The sequence below is a fragment of the Dermacentor variabilis genome, chromosome 10 (assembly GCF_050947875.1).
Source record: "Dermacentor variabilis isolate Ectoservices chromosome 10, ASM5094787v1, whole genome shotgun sequence".
Taxonomy (NCBI): Eukaryota; Metazoa; Arthropoda; class Arachnida; order Ixodida; family Ixodidae; genus Dermacentor; species Dermacentor variabilis.
This window is the reverse complement of record NC_134577.1, coordinates 133413025-133437995: the sequence shown is the minus strand read 5'-3', so window position 1 is coordinate 133437995 and position 24971 is coordinate 133413025. Positions and strand designations below refer to the sequence as shown.

The 24971-nt window shown below is 48.4% G+C and overlaps 3 non-coding genes across 3 annotated transcripts; all 3 read left to right on the top strand.

Annotated features, from left to right (window-relative positions):
- The first annotated feature begins 12513 nt into the window (after positions 1 to 12513).
- TRNAL-CAA (transfer RNA leucine (anticodon CAA)) lies at positions 12514 to 12586 on the top strand. The gene has a single exon. It is a non-coding gene; the product is annotated as a tRNA-Leu (tRNA).
- Positions 12587 to 16271: 3685 nt separating this feature from the next.
- Positions 16272 to 16344, top strand: TRNAL-CAA (transfer RNA leucine (anticodon CAA)). Its single transcript has one exon. It is a non-coding gene; the product is annotated as a tRNA-Leu (tRNA).
- Positions 16345 to 19562: 3218 nt separating this feature from the next.
- TRNAL-CAA (transfer RNA leucine (anticodon CAA)) lies at positions 19563 to 19635 on the top strand. Its single transcript has one exon. It is a non-coding gene; the product is annotated as a tRNA-Leu (tRNA).
- The last annotated feature ends 5336 nt before the right edge of the window (positions 19636 to 24971 follow it).

The window sequence follows — 24971 nt, the reverse complement described above, 5'->3', positions numbered from 1 at the left end:
ACGGAACTTTACTCCGACTGGAAGACATTCCACAACGAGGCCGATCCGAGAACTATCACTGCTTACGACACGGACACTGATGTGTATCACAGCGCAAGCGTATAACCTTCATTGTTATTTTTATTGTGTAGCGCGCGCGAATGAACTTTGTTTCTTGTCTTGTGCATTTTGTTTCCATTTTGTCAAAACTTGTTTGTTTTGTTTTACGTGATGCTAAATCTTCCTTACGGATACTTCAGTTTTTTATATGAATCCCTAATGTGCGCGTTTAACTCCTTGAGCCATGTTTTATTTTGTAGTAATGATTTGTAACGAGTGGGACACTCTTTTTCGTAGGGGGGAGGTGTCGCGAAGACAATGTAACGCGGCCTTCTTTGCTGTCTTTCGGGGAATTTTGTGGGGTCCTTGACGCGGGGCAAACCTTTGTACCTCGACGGCGCCGCGGACAGTGCTGCCGCGCGGCCGCCGCCCCTGACGTCGCACCTGCACATGTCGCGTCGTCTTCTCACGCTCGGCTGTCAAAGGCCAATTAGTTATGGTCAGAGTGCTTTTGTGTGCAGAGTGTTGACGCGACCATTTCTTGACCCCTTGAACTCTGTCGCTTATTGGATGATGTCGGCTTGCCTGATTGGTCGGAGTAACGAAGTAGCCCATTGGTGGAGAAAAGTGTCTCTTGGATGCTGGGTAAACTTATTTAAGGAATAGTTTGGGGTAGTTTTGGTGTGAGCAAGTAGACCGCAGCAGACACGGCGCAACTACACCAGGGGAGACCGGGCCGGTCAGGCAGGCCGACGACGACGGGTATGACATCGTTCTATTTGTAAATATTTTTGTACAGTTTAAGCTTAAGGTAAATACCAAGAGAATAAATCTAGTTGTTCAAATGCTACTCTCGTCGTCGTACCTGCGGATTTGGACTTTCCCCTGCCAGAGCTCATCCCCATTCTTCTTCCGTCTCCCTGGTGAGTTGATGCGTCAGATATCTCACGGCTGCGTCACTTCGCTACAATATGTTGGTTTATTGACCAGTTGCCTTCACCCAAAAAGATCTCGTTCTCGTGACTCCTGCGGCAAAAAGGGCGTTACACATCCGCCGTCAAGGTCTGTGAGTGGTCGCGCTGGCTGACACTCCCAGGGTTCTACTAGGGCGCATAAATACCCAAGAAAGTGGATGGGGAAACAGCGCCGCTGTAGCTCAATTGGTGGAGCATCGCACGCGAAATGCGAAGGTTGTGGGTTCGGTTCCCACCTGCGGCAAGTTGTTTTTTCATTCGCTTTAATTTCCATTTGTTTGTCGTTTCTTTATTTCCTTTATTAAGCACAAGTAATTTCCCCAATGTTGTCCTTGGTGTCAATGTTTGTTTGCTTCTTATGATATGACTAAATAAAATCGGGCCACTCGGTTAACTCGCTTTCTTCTCGTTCTTTACATAACGAGGGTCTCGAATCCGGTAACATTAATGCCATCAGGTAGCATATGTTGGTTTATTGACCAGTTGCCTTCACCCAAAAAAATCACGTTCTCTTGACGCCTGCGGCAAAAAGGGCGTTACACATCCGCCGTCAAGGCCTGTGAGTGGTCGCGCTGGCTGACACTCCCAGGGTTCTACTAGGGCGCATAAATACCCAAGAAAGTGGATGGGGAAACGGCGCCGCTGTAGCTCAATTGGTGGAGCATCGCCCGCGAAATGCGAAGGTTGTGGGTTCGGTTCCCACCTGCGGCAAGTTGTTTTTTCATTCGCTTTAATTTCCATTTGTTTGTCGTTTCTTTATTTCCTTTATTAAGCACAAGTAATTTCCCCAATGTTGTCCTTGGTGTCAATGTTTGTTTGCTTCTTATGATATGACTAAATAAAATCGGGCCACTCGGTTAACTCGCTTTCTTCTCGTTCTTTACATAACGAGGGTCTCGAATCCGGTAACATTAATGCCATCAGGTAGCATATGTTGGTTTATTGACCAGTTGCCTTCACCCAAAAAAATCACGTTCTCTTGACGCCTGCGGCAAAAAGGGCGTTACACATCCGCCGTCAAGGCCTGTGAGTGGTCGCGCTGGCTGACACTCCCAGGGTTCTACTAGGGCGCATAAATACCCAAGAAAGTGGATGGGGAAACGGCGCCGCTGTAGCTCAATTGGTGGAGCATCGCCCGCGAAATGCGAAGGTTGTGGGTTCGGTTCCCACCTGCGGCAAGTTGTTTTTTCATTCGCTTTAATTTCCATTTGTTTGTCGTTTCTTTATTTCCTTTATTAAGCACAAGTAATTTCCCCAATGTTGTCCTTGGTGTCAATGTTTGTTTGCTTCTTATGATATGACTAAATAAAATCGGCCCCTCGGTTAACTCGCTTTCTTCTCGTTCTTTACATAACGAGGGTCTCGAATCCGGTAACATTAATGCCATCAGGTAGCATATGTTGGTTTATTGACCAGTTGCCTTCACCCAAAAAAATCACGTTCTCTTGACGCCTGCGGCAAAAAGGGCGTTACACATCCGCCGTCAAGGTCTGTGAGTGGTCGCGCTGGCTGACACTCCCAGGGTTCTACTAGGGCGCATAAATACCCAAGAAAGTGGATGGGGAAACGGCGCCGCTCTAGCTCAATTGGTGGAGCATCGCACGCGAAATGCGAAGGTTGTGGATTCGGTTCCCACCTACGGGAAGTTGTTTTTTCTTCCACTTTATATTCCCTTAGTTTATCGTTTCGTTATTTCATTTATTAAGCACAAGTAATTTCTCATATGTTGTCCTTGGTGTCAATGTTTGTTGTCTTCTGATGATATGACTAATAAAAATCGGGCCCCTCGGTTAACTCCCTTTCTTCTCGTTTGTTACATAACGAGATTGTCGAATTCGGCAACATTGATGGCTTCAGGTAGCATGTGTGGGTTTACTGACCAGTTTCCTTCACCCAAAAAGATCACGTTCTCGTGACACCTGCGGCAAAATGTACGTTCCACGTCCGCCGTCGAGGTCTTTCAGTGGCCACGCTGGATAACGCTCCCAGTGCTCCACTAGGGCACATAAATACCGAAGAAAGTGGATGGGGAAACGGCGCCGCTGTAGCTCAATTGGTGGAGCATCGCACGCGAAATGCGAAGGTTGTGGGTTCCGTTCCCACGTACGGCAAGTTGTCTTTTCATCTATTTAATTTCCATTTGTTTGTCGTTTCTTTATTTCCTTTATTAAGCACAAGTAATTTCCCCAATGTTGTCCTTGGTGTCAATGTTTGTTTGCTTCATATGATATGACTAAATAAAATCGGGCCCCTCGGTTAACTCGCTTTCTTCTCATTCTTTACATAACGAGGGTCTCGAATCCGGTAACATTAATGCCATCAGGTAGCATATGTTGGTTTATTGACCAGTTGCCTTCACCCCAAAAAATCACGTTCTCTTGACGCCTGCGGCAAAAAGGGCGTTACACATCCGCCGTCAAGGTCTGTGAGTGGTCGCGCTGGCTGACACTCCCAGGGTTCTACTAGGGCGCATAAATACCCAAGAAAGTGGATGGGGAAACGGCGCCGCTGTAGCTCAATTGGTGGAGCATCGCACGCGAAATGCGAAGGTTGTGGGTTCGGTTCCCACCTGCGGCAAGTTGTTTTTTCATTCGCTTTAATTTCCATTAGTTTGTCGTTTCTTTATTTTGTGGCGACGAGCGACCACGTAGACCGTTAAAGTCTCGTGTTCTCGCAGGAGAGGAAGAACCGACAGTCCGTCTCTTAGCGTAGCATTCTTTTTAATGATCTCCTTCGGAACGCTAGCCCGTGCCGGAGCGCCAGCCGCTCGAGCCTCGTGTAGACGCGAGCGTCTACGTCATCCCTCGTGCGACGCCGATGCTGCTGCCGCTACAGAGGGCTCCCCCCCTAGAGAGGAGGAAAGTTCGACGAACGATGGAAAGTCCACGTGACGCGGCGTGTCTTGGCGTTGGTCTTGGGTGTCACGTGCGCAGGCGGCGGCGAAGGATGGAGCAGGGTCGCGTCGCATACTGGTGGAGCTGATGGCGCGGGTGCTTCGATGTAGGCGGGTTTGAGACGTTCCAGGGCAATTGTGTCTGATCGGCCGTTGACATTCACAACAAACGTCGTCGGACGACGCTCTAGAACACAATATGGCCCGGAGTAGTGTGGTTGCAAAGGCTTCCGCACGGCACAGTTACGCACGAAAACGTGGGTAGCAGAGCTGAGTGCGGGAGAAACGTACGGGGACCTTGCTTCTTGTGAACGTGTAGACACGGGGCGCATCTGGCTGAAGAAAGCTTGCAGTTCGGCAACGTAGTCGGCAGGTGATGGCATAGGCGTTTGGGGGGTGGCGACAAAGAAATCGCACGAAAGGCGTAGGTGGGTGCCGTAGACTAGCTGAGCACAGGAGCAACCTAGGTCACCTCTTGAGTGCGGCTCTGATGCCAAGTAAGACAAGGGGCAAATGTAGGACCCACTTCTCCGGCGATTCATGTGCCATAAGGGAGGCCTTGAGATGCCGGTGAAAACGTTCAACTAGTCCATTGGACTGAGGATGGTAAGCAGTTGTGCGAAAACGTGTCGTTCCGAGTAGTTTGAGTAGCTCGTTGAAAAGTGCTGAGTCAAACTGCCGACCGCGATCTGTGATTATTGTGGATGGGCAGCCGAACCTTGCGATCCACGTAGACATGAAAGCTGCTGCAACAGTGGGCGCTGAGATGTCAGATATAGGTGTAGCTTCTGGCCACCGTGTATAACGGTCGATGCATGCCAGTATGTAGCAGTAGCCTTTCGAGGGTGGGAGAGGGCCGACGAGGTCCAGGTGTATGGTGTCAAAACGAGCATCCGGTGGAAGAAAAGACTTGGCAGGCGGAATGGGGTGACGCTGGATCTTCGAACGTTGACACGACAAACAGCAGCGAACCCAGTCGCGAACTTGCGCGTTTAGCCGAGGCCAAACGAAACGACTGGAAAGGAGCTTCTGTGTCGCGCGTATGCCAGGGTGCGACAGGTTGTGCACGGTTTCGAATAGACGTCTGCGAAGGGATGCCGGAATGTATGGTCTAGGTTTGTCGTTAGAAGTGTCGCAGACGACGGATGTACCATCTGGGGTCACAACGACGTCTTCCAATTTCAGGGACGTTGAAGAATTCCGGAGTGTACGAAGTTCAGTGTCGTCACGCTGTTGACTGGCGAGTAAGTCGGCCTCGATGATGAAAGGTTCCGATGTCAACGTGGAAACGACATTGACACGACTGAGGACGTCGGCTGGAACGTTGTCGGTGCCCTTGATGTGGCGGAACGTTGTTGCAAACTCGGAAATGTAGGAAAGGCGTCGAACCTCGCGGGGCGAGTAACAGGACGCCGAACGATTCATTGCGTGCACAAGGGGCTTGTGGTCCGTCAAGACAGTGAATGCACGGCCTTCGAGGAAATGGCGAAAATGCTTGATAGCCAGGTAAACAGCGAGTAATTCACGGCCGAACACGCTGTAGCGGGACTGCGCAGGCTTCAGTTTCTTGGAGAAAAAAGCGAGTGGATGCCACACATTGTCGATGAATTGCTGCAGAACGGCACCAACGGCGTTGTTTGAAGCGTCGGTCATGATGGCAGTGGGTGCGTCTGGCTTTGGGTGTCTAAGCAGCGTGGCGTCGGCGAGGGCAGAATTGACTCTTGTGAAAGCGTCGGTGGCCTCTTCAGTCCACTGAAGCACTTGTTTGCGTTTGTTTACCAGGAGGGTGTCTAGCGGAGCCATAAGTCGGGCGCACTCGGGAATGAATCGGCGGTAGAAATTGACGAAACCGAGATACTGGCGAAGCTTGGTGAGTGTGGTCGGTCGGGGAAGGTTTTCGATGACGCGAATCTTGGACGGCAGCGGTCGAATGCCTTTAGCGTCGATGATATGACCGAGGAACTCGAGTTCGGTTTGACCGAATTCACTCTTGGCGGCGTTGATGACAATTCCTTTACTGGCAAGGCGTGAAAACAACAACCGCAAGTGGCGAAGATGTTCTTCTGCCGAAGAGCTTGCGATGAGAAGGTCGTCAATGTATGCAAAAACGAAAGGCAAACCTCGGGTGACGGAATCGATGAAACGCTGAAAGGACTGGCCCGCGTTCCGTAAACCGAAAGGCATGCGGAGAAATTCGAAAAGACAGAAGGGTGTGGTGATGGCGGTCTTGGGAATGTCATCTTCAGCGACCGGTAGTTGATGGTAGGCGCGAACGAGATCGATCTTAGAAAAGATCGTCGCACCGTGCAACGCTACCGTGAAGTCCTGAATGTTCGGTAGAGGGTAGCGATCAGGAACGGTGACGCTGTTTAGTGCCCGGTAATCACCGCATGGGCGCCAGTCTCCCGTCTTCTTAGGCACCATGTGAAGTGGTGATGCCCAGTTACTGGAGGAAGGGCGGATGATGCCAAGTTGCAGCATGTGTTCGAACTCCGCGCGAGCGATCTTGAGTTTCTCCGGGGACAAACGCCGGGGTCGGAAGTAGACCGGTGGGCCGGAGGTGACGATGTGATGGCACACGTCATGTTGTACCGGTTGCGTCCAGTCCGGCAGGCGCATCAAAGTGGGAAAATCGCGTAGGAGCGCGGCGAAAGGTTCGTCCAACATGGCAGAAATAGGCGCTATGGGCGATGTGCCTGATGATGGGACGCCGGGAACGGATAGCTGGGTCACGGAGTCGATGAGACGGCGTCGTTGGATGTCCACAAGGAGTCCGTAGTTATGCAAGAAGTCTGCTCCAATGACTGCATGACGGACGTCTGCAACCAGGAAGATCCAGCGGAATGCTCGTCGAAGGCCAAGGTTTAGCATGACGGAGCGTGACGAGAAAACTGGAATCCTGGTGCCGTTGACGGCTTGCAAAAACGACACAGGAGTCGCTTTTCGGTCGGAGCGCTGGGCGGGGAGAATGCTGACGTCAGCACCTGTGTCGACTAAGAATCGTTGTCCCGTAACTCTGTCCGTCACGTAGAAAAGGCGACTTGTGTGTTGGGCCGGACCACTCGTCGGCGTTAGAGGTCGGCCGGCCTGTTTCCCTGCCAAGCGCAGGGACGCCGACAGTGACGAGCGTCGTTTCCAAAACGGCGGTGGTAGTAGCAAACGCCAGGCGCTGTAGTTGAGGTTTCATTATGGGTGCCCGTGCGTCTTGATCTGCTGGAACTACGGCTGGGTGGGCGACGAGACGCGCGGCGATGTTCCGCTCCACAGATGATGCGTTCCAGGCGCTCACACAAGGAGTCGAGCGGAGATTGCACTGCGGAAGAGCAGGGAAGAGTTTGCAGAGCGGTTATATTGTCACCCGGAGACGGTGACGTGGCTGCGATGGTGGGGGTGGCTACTTCCATGACTTTGTCGGCCAAAGCGGCAAGTCCGGTAAGGTCCATGGTAGAGGCTGTCGCCAGGACCATCTGCACGTTAGCCGGGAGTCGTTGCAAAAACAGTTCGCGCAACAGCGTGTCGTCGATGGATCTCGCGTTGTTTCCGAGCAGCTGGCTCATTCGGCGAAGAAGTTGACTAGGGCGTCGGTCGCCGAGTTCTTCAGCGGACAGAAGCTGCTGGATGCGAGAACGTTGTGAAGCTGCTGTGCGCTGTAGCAGCGCTGCCTTGAGATCGTCATAGGCGGCGGCAGACAATGGGCAGTTCAGCAAATCTGCCACCTCGTCAATGGCGGCGGGCGAGAGCGCTGCGACGGCGTAATGGAACTTCGAGGCTTGAGAGCGGATACCAGCGACTTGAAATTGCGCTTCGGCCTGAAGAAACCACGGCGAAGGATGCTGGTCCCAGTACTGCTGGAGGCGGACAGCGATGGCGGAACAGGAGGGCTCACCGCGTTCCTCGGATGGGTTCTGGCCTTGAGCTCTCGTAGCGTCGGTCTGGTCCATGGTCGTCTCTACCACAGGAGCGTATGGCAGTATCACGTCCGGGTTCACCAAACTGTGGCGACGAGCGACCACGTAGACCGTTAATGTCTCGGGTTCTCGCAGGAGAGGAAGAACCGACAGTCCGTCTCTTAGCGTAGCATTCTTTTTAATGATCTCCTTCGGAACGCTAGCCCGCGCCGGAGCGCCAGCCGCTCGAGCCTCGTGTAGACGCGAGCGTCTACGTCATCCCTCGTGCGACGCCGATGCTGCTGCCGCTACAATTTCATTTATTAAGCGCAAGTAATTTCCCCTATGTTGTCCTTGGTGTCAATGTTTGTTTGCTTCTTATGAAATGACTAAATAAAATCGGGCCCCTCGGTTAACTCCCTTTCTTCTCGTTCTTTACATAACGAGGGTCTCGAATCCGGCAACATTAATGCCATCAGGTAGCATATGTTGGTTTATTGACCAGTTGCCTTCACCCAAAAAGATCTCGTTCTCGTGACGCCTGCGGCAAAAAGGACGTTCCACGTCCGCCGTCAAGGTCTTTGAGTGGTCGCTCTGGCTAACACTTCAAGGGTTCTACTAGGGCACATAAATACCCAAGAAAGTGGACGGGGAAACGGCGCCGCTGTAGCTCAATTGGTAGAGCATCACACGCGAAATGCGAAGGTTGTGGATTCGGTTCCCACCTACGGCAAGTTGTTTTTTCATCCACTTTAATTTCCATTAGTTTATCGTTTCTCTATTTCATATATAGCACAAGTAATTTCCCATATGTTGTCCTTGGTGTCAATGTTTCTTGGCTTCTTATGATATGACTAATAAAAATCGGGCCCCTCGGTTAACTCCCTTTCTTCTCGTTCTTTACATAACGAGGGTCTCGAATCCGGCAACATTAATGCCATCAGGTAGCATATGTTGGTTTATTGACCAGTTGCCTTCACCCAAAAAGATCTCGTTCTCGTGACTCCTGCGGCAAAAAGGACGTTCCACGTCCGCCGTCAAGGTCTGTGAGTGGTCGCTCTGGCTAACACTTCAAGGGTTCTACTAGGGCACATAAATACCCAAGAAAGTGGATGGGGAAACGGCGCCGCTGTAGCTCAATTGGTAGAGCATCGCACGCGAAATGCGAAGGTTGTGGATTCGCTTCCCACCTACGGCAAGTTTTTTTTCATCCACTTTAATTTCCATTAGTTTATCGTTTCTCTATTGCATTTATAGCACAAGTAATTTCCCATATGTTGTCCTTGGTGTCAATGTTTCTTGGCTTCTTATGATATGACTAATAAAAATCGGGCCCCTCGGTTAACTCCCTTTCTTCTCGTTTGTTAGATAACGAGGGTGTCGAATTCGGCAACATTGATGCCTTCAGGTAGCATGTGTGGGTTCACTGACCAGTTGCCTTCACCCAAAAAGATCTCGTTCTCGTGACGACTGCGGCAAAAAGGACGTTCCACGTCCGCCGTCAAGATCTGTGAGTGGTCGCTCTGCTAACACTTCAAGGGTTCTACTAGGGCACATAAATACCCAAGAAAGTGGATGGGGAAACGGCGCCGCTGTAGCTCGATTGGTAGAGCATCACACGCGAAATGCGAAGGTTGTGGATTCGGTTCCCACCTACGGCAAGTTGTTTTTTCATCCACTTTAATTTCCATTAGTTTATCGTTTCTCTATTTCATATATAGCACAAGTAATTTCCCATATGTTGTCCTTGGTGTCAATGTTTCTTGGCTTCTTATGATATGACTAATAAAAATCGGGCCCCTCGGTTAACTCCCTTTCTTCTCGTTCTTTACATAACATCATCATCATCATCAGCCTGGTTACGCCCACTGCAGGGCAAAGGCCTCTCCCATGCTTCTCCAACAACCCCGGTCATGTACTAATTGTGGCCATGCCGTCCCTGCAAACTTCTTAATCTCATCCGCCCACCTAACTTTCTGCCGCCCCCTGCTACGCTTCCCTTCCCTTGGGATCCAGTCCGTAACCCTTAATGACCATCGGTTATCTTCCCTCCTCATTACATGTCCTGCCCATGCCCATTTCTTTTTCTTGATTTCAACTAAGATGTCATTAACTCGCGTTTGTTCCCTCACCCAATCTGCTCTTTTCCTATCCCTTAACGTTACACCTATCATTCTTCTTTCCATAGCTCGTTGTGTCGTCCTCAATTTGAGTAGAACCCTTTTAGTAAGCCTCCAGGTTTCTGCCCCGTAGGTGAGTACTGGTAAGACACAGCTATTATATACTTTTCTCTTGAGGGATAATGGCAACCTGCTGTTCATGATTTGGGAATGCCTGCCAAACGCACCCCAGCCCATTCTTATTCTTCTGATTATTTCCGTCTCATGATCCGGATCCGCCGTTACCACCTGCCCTAAGTAGATGTATTCCCTTACGACTTCCAGTGCCTCGCTGCCTATTGTAAATTGCTGTTCTCTCCCGAGACTGTTAAGCATTACTTTAGTTTTCTGCAGATTAATTTTTAGACCCACTCTTCTGCTTTGCCTCTCCAGGTCAGTGAGCATGCATTGCAGTTGATCCCCTGAGTTACTAAGCAAGGCAATATCATCAGCGAATCGCAAGTTACTAAGGTATTCTCCATTAACTTTTATCCCCAATTCTTCCCAATCCAGGTCTCTGAATACCTCCTGTAAACACGCTGTGAATAGCATTGGAGATATCGTATCTCCCTGCCTGACGCCTTTCTGTATTGGGATTTTGTTGCTTGCTTTATGGAGGACTACGGTGGCTGTGGAGCCGCTATAGATATCTTCCAGTATTTTTACATATGGCTCATCTACACCCTGATTCCGTAATGTCTCCATGACTGCTGAGGTTTCGACTGAATCAAACGCTTTCTCGTAATCAATGAAAGCTATATATAAGGGTTGGTTATATTCTGCACATTTCTCTATCACTTGATTGATAGTGTGAATATGGTCTATTGTTGAGTAGCCTTTACGGAATCCTGCCTGGTCCTTTGGTTGACAGAAGTCTAAGGTGTTCCTGATTCTATTTGCAATTACCTTAGTAAATACTTTGTAGGCAACGGACAGTAAGCTGATCGGTCTATAATTTTTCAAGTCTTTGGCGTCCCCTTTCTTATGGATTAGGATTATGTTAGCGTTCTTCCAAGATTGCGGTACGCTCGAGGTCATGAGGCATTGCGTATACAGGGTGGCCAGTTTCTCTAGAACAATCTGTCCACCATCCTTCAACAAATCTGCTGTTACCTGATCCTCCCCAGCTGCCTTCCCCCTTTGCATATCTCCTAAGGCTTTCTTTACTTCTTCCGGCGTTACCTTTGGGATTTCGAATTCCTCTAGAGTATTTTCTCTTCCATTATCGTCGTGGATGCCACTGGTACTGTATAAATCTCTATAGAACTCCTCAGCCACTTGAACTATCTCATCCATATTAGTAATGATATTGCCGGCTTTGTCTCTTAACGCATACATCTGATTCTTGCCAATTCCTAGTTTTTTCTTCACTGTTTTTAGGCTTCCTCCGTTCCTGAGCGCATGTTCAATTCTATCCATATTATACTTCCTTATGTCAGCTGTCTTACGCTTGTTGATTAACTTCGAAAGTTCTGCCAGTTCTATTCTAGCTGTAGGGTTAGATGCTTTCATACATTGGCGTTTCTTGATCAGATCTTTCGTCTCCTGCGATAGTTTGCTGGTATCCTGTCTAACGGAGTTACCACCGACTTCTATTGCACACTCCTTAATGATGCCCACAAGATTGTCGTTCATTACTTCAACACTAAAGTCCTCTTCCTGAGTTAAAGCCGAATACCTGTTCTGTAGCTTGATCTGGAATTCCTCTATTTTCCCTCTTACCGCTAACTCATTGATCGGCTTCTTATGTACCAGTTTCTTCCGTTCCCTCCTCAGGTCTAGGCTAATTCGAGTTCTTACCATCCTGTGGTCACTGCAGCGCACCTTGCAGTGACCACAGGATGCTAAGAACGAGGGTCTCGAATCCGGCAACATTAATGCCATCAGGTAGCATATGTTGGTTTATCGACCAGTTGCCTTCACCCAAAAAGATCTCGTTCTCGTGACTCCTGCGGCAAAAAGGACGTTCCACGTCCGCCGTCAAGGTCTGTGAGTGGTCGCTCTGGCTAACACTTCAAGGGTTCTACTAGGGCACATAAATACCCAAGAAAGTGGATGGGGAAACGGCGCCGCTGTAGCTCAATTGGTAGAGCATCGCACGCGAAATGCGAAGGTTGTGGGTTCGGTTCCCACCTACGGCAAGTTGTTTTTTCATCCACTTTAATTTCCATTAGTTTATCGTTTCTCTATTTCATTTATAGCACAAGTAATTTCCCATATGTTGTCCTTGGTGTCAATGTTTCTCGAATTCTTATGATATAATTAATAAAAATCGGGCCCCTCGGTTAACTGCCTTTCTTCTCGTTTGTTAAGATAACGAGAGTGTCGAATTCGGCAAGATTGATGCCTTCAGGTAGCATGTGTGGGTTCACTGACCAGTTGCCTTCACCCAAAAACTTGATCTTTTTGGCCTTCACCCAAAAAGATCAAGTTCTCATGACGCCTGCGGCAAAAAGGACGTTCCACGTCCGCCGTCAAGGTCTGTGAGTGCTCGCGCTGGCTAACACTCCAGCGTTCTACTAGGGCACATAAATACCCAAGAAAGTGGATGGGGAAACGGCGCCGCTGTAGCTCAATTGGTAGAGCATTGCACGCAAAATGCGAAGGTTGTGGGTTCGGTTCCCACCTACGGCAAGTTGTTTTTTCATCCACTTTAATTTCCATTAGTTTATCGTTTCTTTATTTCATTAAGCACAAGTAATTTCTCATATGTTGTCCTTGGTGTCAATGTTTGTTGGCTTCTTATGATATGACTAATAAAAATCGGGCCCCTCGGTTAACTCCCTTTCTTCTCGTTTATAACATAACGAGGGTGTCGAATTCGGCTACATTGATGCCTTCATGTAGCATGTGTGGGTTTACTGACCAGTTGCCTTCACCAAAAAAGATCACGTTCTCGTGACGCCTGCGGCAAAAAGGACGTTCCACATCCGCCGTCAAGGTCTGTGAGTGGTTGCTCTGGCTAACACTTCAAGGGGTCTACTAGGGCACGTAAATACCCAAGAAAGTGGATGGGGAAACGGCGCCGCTGTAGCTCAATTGGTAGAGCATCGCAGGCGAAATGCGAAGGTTGTGGGTTCGGTTCCCATCTGCGGCAAGTTGTTTTTTCATCCACTTTATTTTCCATTACTTTATCGTTTCTTTGTTTCATATATTAAGCGCAAGTAATTTCCCCTATTTTGTCCTTGGTGTCAATGTTCGTTTGCTTCTTATGATATGACTAAATAAAATCGGGCGCCTCGGTTAACTGCCTTTCTTCTCGTTCATTACATAACGAGGGTCTCGAATCCGGTAACATTAATGCCATCAGGTAGCATATGTTGGTTTATTGACCAGTTGCCTTCACCCCAAAAAATCACGTTCTCTTGACGCCTGCGGCAAAAAGGGCGTTCCACGTCCGCCGTCAAGGTCTATGAGTGGCCACGCTGGATAACGCTCCCAGTGTTCCACTAGGGCACATAAATACCCAAGAAAGTGGATGGGGAAACGGAGCCGCTGTAGCTCAATTGGTAGAGCATCGCACGCGAAATGCAAAGGTTGTGGGTTCTGTTCCCACCTGCGGCAAGTTGTTTTTTCATTCGCTTTTTTTCCATTAGTTTGTCGTTTCTTTATTTCATTTATTAAGCGCAAGTAATTTCCCCTATGTTGTCCTTGGTGTCAATGTTTGTTTGCTTCTTATGATATGACTAAATAAAATCGGGCCCCTCGGTTAACTCCCTTTCTTCTCGTTTGTTACATAACGAGATTGTCGAATTCGGCAACATTGATGGCTTCAGGTAGCATGTGTGGGTTTATTGACCAGTTGCCTTCACCCAAAAAGATCTCGTTCTCGTGACGCCTGCGGCAAAAAGGACGTTCCACGTCCGCCGTCAAGGTCTGTGAGTGGTCGCTCTGGCTAAGACTTCAAGGGTTCTACTAGGGCACATAAATACCCAAGAAAGTGGACGGGGAAACGGCGCCGCTGTAGCTCAATTGGTAGAGCATCTCACGCGAAATGCGAAGGTTGTGGGTTCGTTTCCTACCTACGGCAAGTTGTTCTTTCATCCACTTTAATTTCCATTAGTTTATCGTTTCTTTATTTCATATATTAAGCACAATTATTTTCCCCTATGTTCTCCTTGGTGTCAATGTTTGTTGGCTTCTTATGATATGACTAATAAAAATCGGCCCCTTCCGTTAACTCCCTTTCTTCTCGCTTATCGCATAACGAGGGTCTCGAATCCGGCAACATTGATGCCATCAGGTAGCATACGTGGGTTTATAGACCAGTTGCCTTCACCCAAAAAAATCGCGTTCTCGTGACGCCTGCGGCAAAATGTACGTTCCACGTCCGCCGTCAAGGTCTATGAGTGGCCACGCTCGATAACGCTCCCAGGGTTCTACTAGGGCACTTAAATATCCAAGAAAGTGGATGGGGAAACGGCACCGCTGTAGGTCAATTGGTAGAGCATCGCACGCAAAATGCGAAGGTTCTGGATTCGGTTCCCACCTGCGGCAAGTTGTTTTTTCATTCACTTTATATGTCCATTAGTTTGTCGTTTCCTTATTTCATTTATTAAGCGCAAGTAATTTCCCCTATGTTGTCCTTGGTGTCAATGTATGTTTGCTTCTTATGATATGACTAAATAAAATCGGGCGCCTCGGTTAACACCCTTTCTTCTCGTTCATTACATAACGAGGGTCTCGAATCCGGCAACGTTAATGCCATCAGATAGCATATGTTGGTTTATTGACCAGTTGCCTTCACCCAAAAAGATCACGTTCTCGTGACGCCTGCGGCGAAAAGTACGTTCCACGTCCGCCGTCAAGGTCTGTGAGTGGTCGAGCTGGCTAACGCTCCCAGGATTCTACTAGGGCACTTAAATACCCAAGAAAGTGGATGGCGAAACGGCGCCGCTGTAGCTCAATTGGTAGAGCATCGCACGCGAAATGCGAAGGTTGTGGGTTCGGTTCCCAACTGCGGCAAGTTGTTTTTTCATTCACTTTAATTTCCATTAGTTTGTCGTTTCTTTGTTTCATATATTAAGCGCAAGTAATTTCCCCTATTTTGTCCTTGGTGTCAATGTTCGTTTGCTTCTTATGATATGACTAAATAAAATCGGGCGCCTCGGTTAACTGCGTTTCTTCTCGTTCATTACATAACGAGGGTCTCGAATCCGGCAACGTTAATGCCATCAGATAGCATATGTTGGTTTATTGACCAGTTGCCTTCACCCAAAAAGATCACGTTCTCGTGACGCCTGCGTCAAAAATTACGTTCCACGTCGGCCGTCAAGGTCTATGAGTGGCCACGCTGGATAACGCTCCCAGGGTTCTACTAGGGCACCTAAATACCCAAGAACGTGGATGGGGAAACGGCGCCGCTGTAGCTCAATTGGTAGAGCATCGCACGCGAAATGCGAAGGTTGTGGGTTCGGTTCCCATCTACGGAAAGTTGTTTTTTCATCCACTTTATTTTCCATTAGTTTATCGTTTCTTTGTTTCATATATTAAGCGCAAGTAATTTCCCCTATTTTGGCCTTGGGGTCAATGTTCGTTTGCTTCTTATGATATAACTAAATAAAATCGGGCCCCTCGGTTAACTCCCTTTCTTCTCGTTCATTACATAACGAGGGTCTCGAATCCGGCAACATTAATGCCATCAGGTAGCATATGTTGGTTTATCGACCAGTTGCCTTCACCCAAAAAGATCTCGTTCTCGTGACTCCTGCGGCAAAAAGGACGTTCCACGTCCGCCGTCAAGGTCTGTGAGTGGTCGCTCTGGCTAACACTTCAAGGGTTCTACTAGGGCACATAAATACCCAAGAAAGTGGATGGGGAAACGGCGCCGCTGTAGCTCAATTGGTAGAGCATCGCACGCGAAATGCGAAGGTTGTGGGTTCGGTTCCCACCTACGGCAAGTTGTTTTTTCATCCACTTTAATTTCCATTAGTTTATCGTTTCTCTATTTCATTTATAGCACAAGTAATTTCCCATATGTTGTCCTTGGTGTCAATGTTTCTCGGCTTCTTATGATATAATTAATAAAAATCGGGCCCCTCGGTTAACTGCCTTTCTTCTCGTTTGTTAAGATAACGAGAGTGTCGAATTCGGCAAGATTGATGCCTTCAGGTAGCATGTGTGGGTTCACTGACCAGTTGCCTTCACCCAAAAACTTGATCTTTTTGGCCTTCACCCAAAAAGATCAAGTTCTCATGACGCCTGCGGCAAAAAGGACGTTCCACGTCCGCCGTCAAGGTCTGTGAGTGCTCGCGCTGGCTAACACTCCAGCGTTCTACTAGGGCACATAAATACCCAAGAAAGTGGATGGGGAAACGGCGCCGCTGTAGCTCAATTGGTAGAGCATTGCACGCAAAATGCGAAGGTTGTGGGTTCGGTTCCCACCTACGGCAAGTTGTTTTTTCATCCACTTTAATTTCCATTAGTTTATCGTTTCTTTATTTCATTAAGCACAAGTAATTTCTCATATGTTGTCCTTGGTGTCAATGGTTGTTGGCTTCTTATGATATGACTAATAAAAATCGGGCCCCTCGGTTAACTCCCTTTCTTCTCGTTTATAACATAACGAGGGTGTCGAATTCGGCTACATTGATGCCTTCATGTAGCATGTGTGGGTTTACTGACCAGTTGCCTTCACCAAAAAAGATCACGTTCTCGTGACGCCTGCGGCAAAAAGGACGTTCCACATCCGCCGTCAAGGTCTGTGAGTGGTTGCTCTGGCTAACACTTCAAGGGGTCTACTAGGGCACATAAATACCCAAGAAAGTGGATGGGGAAACGGCGCCGCTGTAGCTCAATTGGTAGAGCATCGCAGGCGAAATGCGAAGGTTGTGGGTTCGGTTCCCATCTGCGGCAAGTTGTTTTTTCATCCACTTTATTTTCCATTACTTTATCGTTTCTTTGTTTCATATATTAAGCGCAAGTAATTTCCCCTATTTTGTCCTTGGTGTCAATGTTCGTTTGCTTCTTATGATATGACTAAATAAAATCGGGCGCCTCGGTTAACTGCCTTTCTTCTCGTTCATTACATAACGAGGGTCTCGAATCCGGTAACATTAATGCCATCAGGTAGCATATGTTGGTTTATTGACCAGTTGCCTTCACCCCAAAAAATCACGTTCTCTTGACGCCTGCGGCAAAAAGGGCGTTCCACGTCCGCCGTCAAGGTCTATGAGTGGCCACGCTGGATAACGCTCCCAGTGTTCCACTAGGGCACATAAATACCCAAGAAAGTGGATGGGGAAACGGAGCCGCTGTAGCTCAATTGGTAGAGCATCGCACGCGAAATGCAAAGGTTGTGGGTTCTGTTCCCACCTGCGGCAAGTTGTTTTTTCATTCGCTTTTTTTCCATTAGTTTGTCGTTTCTTTATTTCATTTATTAAGCGCAAGTAATTTCCCCTATGTTGTCCTTGGTGTCAATGTTTGTTTGCTTCTTATGATATGACTAAATAAAATCGGGCCCCTCGGTTAACTCCCTTTCTTCTCGTTTGTTACATAACGAGATTGTCGAATTCGGCAACATTGATGGCTTCAGGTAGCATGTGTGGGTTTATTGACCAGTTGCCTTCACCCAAAAAGATCTCGTTCTCGTGACGCCTGCGGCAAAAAGGACGTTCCACGTCCGCCGTCAAGGTCTTTGAGTGGTCGCTCTGGTTAACACTTCAAGGGTTCTACTAGGGCACATAAATACCCAAGAAAGTGGACGGGGAAACGGCGCCGCTGTAGCTCAATTGGTAGAGCATCTCACGCGAAATGCGAAGGTTGTGGGTTCGTTTCCTACCTACGGCAAGTTGTTCTTTCATCCACTTTAATTTCCATTAGTTTATCGTTTCTTTATTTCATATATTAAGCACAATTATTTTCCCCTATGTTCTCCTTGGTGTCAATGTTTGTTGGCTTCTTATGATATGACTAATAAAAATCGGCCCCTTCCGTTAACTCCCTTTCTTCTCGCTTATTGCATAACGAGGGTCTCGAATCCGGCAACATTGATGCCATCAGGTAGCATATGTGGGTTTATAGACCAGTTGCCTTCACCCAAAAAAATCGCGTTCTCGTGACGCCTGCGGCAAAATGTACGTTCCACGTCCGCCGTCAAGGTCTATGAGTGGCCACGCTCGATAACGCTCCCAGGGTTCTACTAGGGCACTTAAATACCCAAGAAAGTGGATGGGGAAACGGCACCGCTGTAGGTCAATTGGTAGAGCATCGCACGCAAAATGCGAAGGTTCTGGATTCGGTTCCCACCTGCGGCAAGTTGTTTTTTCATTCACTTTATATTTCCATTAGTTTGTCGTTTCTTTATTTCATTTATTAAGCGCAAGTAATTTCCCCTATGTTGTCCTTGGTGTCAATGTATGTTTGCTTCTTATGATATGACTAAATAAAATCGGGCGCCTCGGTTAACACCCTTTCTTCTCGTTCATTACATAACGAGGGTCTCGAATCCGGCAACGTTAATGCCATCAGATAGCATATGTTGGTTTATTGACCAGTTGCCTTCACCCAAAAAGATCACGTTCTCGTGACGCCTGCGGCGAAAAGTACGTTCCACGTCCGCCGTCAAGGTCTATGAGTGGCCACGCTGGATAACGCTCCCAGGGTTCTACTAGGGCACCTAAATACCCAAGAACGTGGATGGGGAAACGGCGCCGCTGTAGCTCAATTGGTAGAGCATCGCACGCGAAATGCGAAGGTTGTGGGTTCGGTTCCCATCTACGGAAAGTTGTTTTTTCATCCACTTTATTTTCCATTAGTTTATCGTTTCTTTGTTTCATATATTAAGCGCAAGTAATTTCCCCTATTTTGGCCTTGGGGTCAATGTTCGTTTGCTTCTTATGATATAACTAAATAAAATCGGGCCCCTCGGTTAACTCCCTTTCTTCTCGTTCATTACATAACGAGGGTCTCGAATCCGGCAACATTAATGCCATCAGGTAGCATATGTTGGTTTATCGACCAGTTGCCTTCACCCAAAAAGATCTCGTTCTCGTGACTCCTGCGGCAAAAAGGACGTTCCACGTCCGCCGTCAAGGTCTGTGAGTGGTCGCTCTGGCTAACACTTCAAGGGTTCTACTAGGGCACATAAATACCCAAGAAAGTGGATGGGGAAACGGCGCCGCTGTAGCTCAATTGGTAGAGCATCGCACGCGAAATGCGAAGGTTGTGGGTTCGGTTCCCACCTACGGCAAGTTGTTTTTTCATCCACTTTAATTTCCATTAGTTTATCGTTTCTCTATTTCATTTATAGCACAAGTAATTTCCCATATGTTGTCCTTGGTGTCAATGTTTCTCGGCTTCTTATGATATAATTAATAAAAATCGGGCCCCTCGGTTAACTGCCTTTCTTCTCGTTTGTTAAGATAACGAGAGTGTCGAATTCGGCAAGATTGATGCCTTCAGGTAGCATGTGTGGGTTCACTGACCAGTTGCCTTCACCCAAAAACTTGATCTTTTTGGCCTTCACCCAAAAAGATCAAGTTCTCATGACGCCTGCGGCAAAAAGGACGTTCCACGTCCGCCGTCAAGGTCTGTGAGTGCTCGCGCTGGCTAACACTCCAGCGTTCTACTAGGGCACATAAATACCCAAGAAAGTGGATGGGGAAACGGCGCCGCTGTAGCTCAATTGGTAGAGCATTGCACGCAAAATGCGAAGGTTGTGGGTTCGGTTCCCACCTACGGCAAGTTGTTTTTTCATCCACTTTAATTTCCATTAGTTTATCGTTTCTTTATTTCATTAAGCACAAGTAATTTCTCATATGTTGTCCTTGGTGTCAATGTTTGTTGGCTTCTTATGATATGACTAATAAAAATCGGGCCCCTCGGTTAACTCCCTTTCTTCTCGTTTATAACATAACGAGGGTGTCGAATTCGGCTACATTGATGCCTTCATGTAGCATGTGTGGGTTTACTGACCAGTTGCCTTCACCAAAAAAGATCACGTTCTCGTGACGCCTGCGGCAAAAAGGACGTTCCACATCCGCCGTCAAGGTCTGTGAGTGGTTGCTCTGGCTAACACTTCAAGGGGTCTACTAGGGCACATAAATACCCAAGAAAGTGGATGGGGAAACGGCGCCGCTGTAGCTCAATTGGTAGAGCATCGCAGGCGAAATGCGAAGGTTGTGGGTTCGGTTCCCATCTGCGGCAAGTTGTTTTTTCATCCACTTTATTTTCCATTACTTTATCGTTTCTTTGTTTCATATATTAAGCGCAAGTAATTTCCCCTATTTTGTCCTTGGTGTCAATGTTCGTTTGCTTCTTATGATATGACTAAATAAAATCGGGCGCCTCGGTTAACTGCCTTTCTTCTCGTTCATTACATAACGAGGGTCTCGAATCCGGTAACATTAATGCCATCAGGTAGCATATGTTGGTTTATTGACCAGTTGCCTTCACCCCAAAAAATCACGTTCTCTTGACGCCTGCGGCAAAAAGGGCGTTCCACGTCCGCCGTCAAGGTCTAGGAGTGGCCACGCTGGATAACGCTCCCAGTGTTCCACTAGGGCACATAAATACCCAAGAAAGTGGATGGGGAAACGGAGCCGCTGTAGCTCAATTGGTAGAGCATCGCACGCGAAATGCAAAGGTTGTGGGTTCTGTTCCCACCTGCGGCAAGTTGTTTTTTCATTCGCTTTTTTTCCATTAGTTTGTCGTTTCTTTATTTCATTTATTAAGCGCAAGTAATTTCCCCTATGTTGTCCTTGGTGTCAATGTTTGTTTGCTTCTTATGATATGACTAAATGAAATCGGGCCCCTCGGTTAACTCCCTTTCTTCTCGTTTGTTACATAACGAGATTGTCGAATTCGGCAACATTGATGGCTTCAGGTAGCATGTGTGGGTTTATTGACCAGTTGCCTTCACCCAAAAAGATCTCGTTCTCGTGACGCCTGCGGCAAAAAGGACGTTCCACGTCCGCCGTCAAGGTCTTTGAGTGGTCGCTCTGGTTAACACTTCAAGGGTTCTACTAGGGCACATAAATACCCAAGAAAGTGGACGGGGAAACGGCGCCGCTGTAGCTCAATTGGTAGAGCATCTCACGCGAAATGCGAAGGTTGTGGGTTCGTTTCCTACCTACGGCAAGTTGTTCTTTCATCCACTTTAATTTCCATTAGTTTATCGTTTCTTTATTTCATATATTAAGCACAATTATTTTCCCCTATGTTCTCCTTGGTGTCAATGTTTGTTGGCTTCTTATGATATGACTAATAAAAATCGGCCCCTTCCGTTAACTCCCTTTCTTCTCGCTTATTGCATAACGAGGGTCTCGAATCCGGCAACATTGATGCCATCAGGTAGCATATGTGGGTTTATAGACCAGTTGCCTTCACCCAAAAAAATCGCGTTCTCGTGACGCCTGCGGCAAAATGTACGTTCCACGTCCGCCGTCAAGGTCTATGAGTGGCCACGCTCGATAACGCTCCCAGGGTTCTACTAGGGCACTTAAATACCCAAGAAAGTGGATGGGGAAACGGCACCGCTGTAGGTCAATTGGTAGAGCATCGCACGCAAAATGCGAAGGTTCTGGATTCGGTTCCCACCTGCGGCAAGTTGTTTTTTCATTCACTTTATATTTCCATTAGTTTGTCGTTTCTTTATTTCATTTATTAAGCGCAAGTAATTTCCCCTATGTTGTCCTTGGTGTCAATGTATGTTTGCTTCTTATGATATGACTAAATAAAATCGGGCGCCTCGGTTAACACCCTTTCTTCTCGTTCATTACATAACGAGGGTCTCGAATCCGGCAACGTTAATGCCATCAGATAGCATATGTTGGTTTATTGACCAGTTGCCTTCACCCAAAAAGATCACGTTCTCGTGACGCCTGCGGCGAAAAGTACGTTCCACGTCCGCCGTCAAGGTCTGTGAGTGGTCGAGCTGGCTAACGCTCCCAGGACTCTACTAGGGCACTTAAATACCCAAGAAAGTGGATGGCGAAACGGCGCCGCTGTAGGTCAATTGGTAGAGCATCGCACGCAAAATGCGAAGGTTGTGGATTCGGTTCCCAACTGCGGCAAGTTGTTTTTTCATTCACTTTAATTTCCATTAGTTTGTCGTTTCTTTGTTTCATATATTAAGCGCAAGTAATTTCCCCTATTTTGTCCTTGGTGTCAATGTTCGTTTGCTTCTTATGATATGACTAAATAAAATCGGGCGCCTCGGTTAACTGCGTTTCTTCTCGTTCATTACATAACGAGGGTCTCGAATCCGGCAACGTTAATGCCATCAGATAGCATATGTTGGTTTATTGACCAGTTGCCTTCACCCAAAAAGATCACGTTCTCGTGACGCCTGCGTCAAAAATTACGTTCCACGTCGGCCGTCAAGGTCTATGAGTGGCCACGCTGGATAACGCTCCCAGGGTTCTACTAGGGCACCTAAATACCCAAGAACGTGGATGGGGAAACGGCGCCGCTGTAGCTCAATTGGTAGAGCATCGCACGCGAAATGCGAAGGTTGTGGGTTCGGTTCCCATCTACGGAAAGTTGTTTTTTCATCCACTTTATTTTCCATTAGTTTATCGTTTCTTTGTTTCATATATTAAGCGCAAGTAATTTCCCCTATTTTGGCCTTGGGGTCAATGTTCGTTTGCTTCTTATGATATAACTAAATAAAATCGGGCCCCTCGGTTAACTCCCTTTCTTCTCGTTCATTACATAACGAGGGTCTCGAATCCGGCAACATTAATGCCACCAGGTAGCATATGTAGGTTTATAGACCAGTTGCCTTCACCCAAAAAAATCGCGTTCTCGTGACGCCTGCGGCAAAAAGTACGTTCCACGTCCGCCGTCAAGGTCTATGAGTGGCCACGCTGGATAACGCTCCCAGGGTTCTACTAGGGCACCTAAATACCCAAGAACGTGGATGGGGAAACGGCGCCGCTGTAGCTCAATTGGTACAGCATCGCACGCGAAATGCGAAGGTTGTGGGTTCGGTTCCCATCTACGGCAAGTTGTTCTTTCATCCACTTTATTTTCCATTAGTTTATCGTTTCTTTGTTTCATATATTAAGCGCAAGTAATTTCCCCTATTTTGTCCTTGGTGTCAATGTTCGTTTGATTCTTATGATATGACTAAATAAAATCGGGCCCCTCGGTTAACTCCCTTTCTTCTCGTTCATTACATAACGAGGGTCTCGAATCCGGCAACATTAATGCCATCAGGTAGCATATGTGGGTTTATAGACCAGTTGCCTTCACCCAAAAAAATCGCGTTCTCGTGACGCCTGCGGCAAAAAGTACGTTCGACGTCTGCCGTCAAGGTCTGTGAGTAGCCACGCTGGATAACGCTCCCAGGGTTCTACTAGCGCACATAAATACCCAAGAAAGTGGATGGGGAAACGGGGCCGCTGTAGCTCAATCCATTCTGCTTCCGGCAGCCGAGCTGAGCGGTCAGCAGAATCATGGGCTCCAGTGGAACAGCGACAGCGGCCACTTTTTGCCGCGGAAACAGGCTGAGTGACGATAACGAATATGCATTTATCTTGCCCCAACTGCCTAAAGGACAAGTGGTGATTAACACCGTATTTTTGCACGGTGATGTTCGCGCCAGACCTTACAAGGCCGAGGATTTTAGAGACGCCCTACTGCCGACGGGACTCTTGCCTGACGTGGTATGCATAGGGGCGTACCAGATCAACCGCGTCTGGGCAGTGACCCTCAGCGACGCGACTGCCACAAGAAGGATCCTGGACCTTAAGGAACTACAAGTTAAGGGACGACGGTGCGTCATCGTTGACCAGTAGGACCAGCAAGTGAAGATTAGGCTTCAGTGATTGCTGTACGGCGTTGCCGACGAGGACGTCCGGATGGCGTTCGCGGCTTTCGGCAAGATGGAGGAGGTGAGCCGTGAGCGGTGGCGCGTGGAAGGCATGGGGACCAAGACCTCAACGGCCAGGACCGTCCTCCTCAAACGGAGGGCAGCGTGAAGGTTGAGGACCTTCCTCATCAGATCCGCGTCGGCGGTGAGTTGGCCTTGGTCTTCATTGCCGGTCGACCGATGCAGTGCCTGCGCTGTCACGGCACGGGACACGTCCGCCGAGAGTGGAGAGTCCCCAGCTGTTCCCGGTGCAGACGTTTCGGCCACGTTGACGCGGACTGTGTGAAGTCTTATGCCGCTGTGACAGGCTCACCAGCTATTGACGTGGCGGCAGAGCACGTGATGGACGTGGCCGAGGCGGAGGATGCGGCTAAAGGAACCGGTGACACGGTCTCGACAGCTACAACTAGTGGGTCGACGACTCTGGAGGTGGACGGAAAGGCGGTTGAGGCTACCCAGAAACTGAGTAGGGCGGAACAGATCGCTACGACTGAGGGGCAGGCGACGGGAAGCGCCAGTGAAGGCGCACCTGACGATGCGACCGCAATGCAGCAGGACGAGGGCGTCACCGACGACGACCCTACTGGCGCTCTTGCTGCCTCCGTCAAGCGCACCCACGACCAGACGAAGAACCGCGAGGATCGGGCACCCAGCACCAGTGAAGGACCGCCGACCAAGACGCCTCATGGGAGGCGGATGGGTTACAAGCCAAAGCCTAATGTACCGCCTGAAAGGAAGCCTGCCGACAAGACGGCCACGTCTAAGGACATCAACAAACCGGGAGGTCCCGGAGGCGGCTAGCCGATGGCTAGTCGTGAGCGGTAAGCACCATGCTCCGGGCCTAATTTACTTTTCTTTTAGGTCAAGATGGCTCAAATACCGTCCCTTAGGATTGCCACATTAAACGTGAGAGGGCTGGCGGCTAGTCGTAGGCGAAGTCAGGTCCTACGGTTGGTCACTGACCACGACATAGACGTACTAGCCGTCCAGGAAACTAAGGTTGAAGGAGAGGAGGAGACCGGGAGCATGGTGCGACGTTTCACGACTAGGTTTTTTGTGGTGGTTAGCCATGCGGTAGGCACGGCTGGAGGGTGCGTTCTTCTTGTGAAAAAGCTGCCTGGACTGCAGATTCAAAGTACTTTTTCGTGCCAGTCAGGAAGGATTGTTCTCTGTGATATTGTTATGTGTGATGCTGAATTCCGC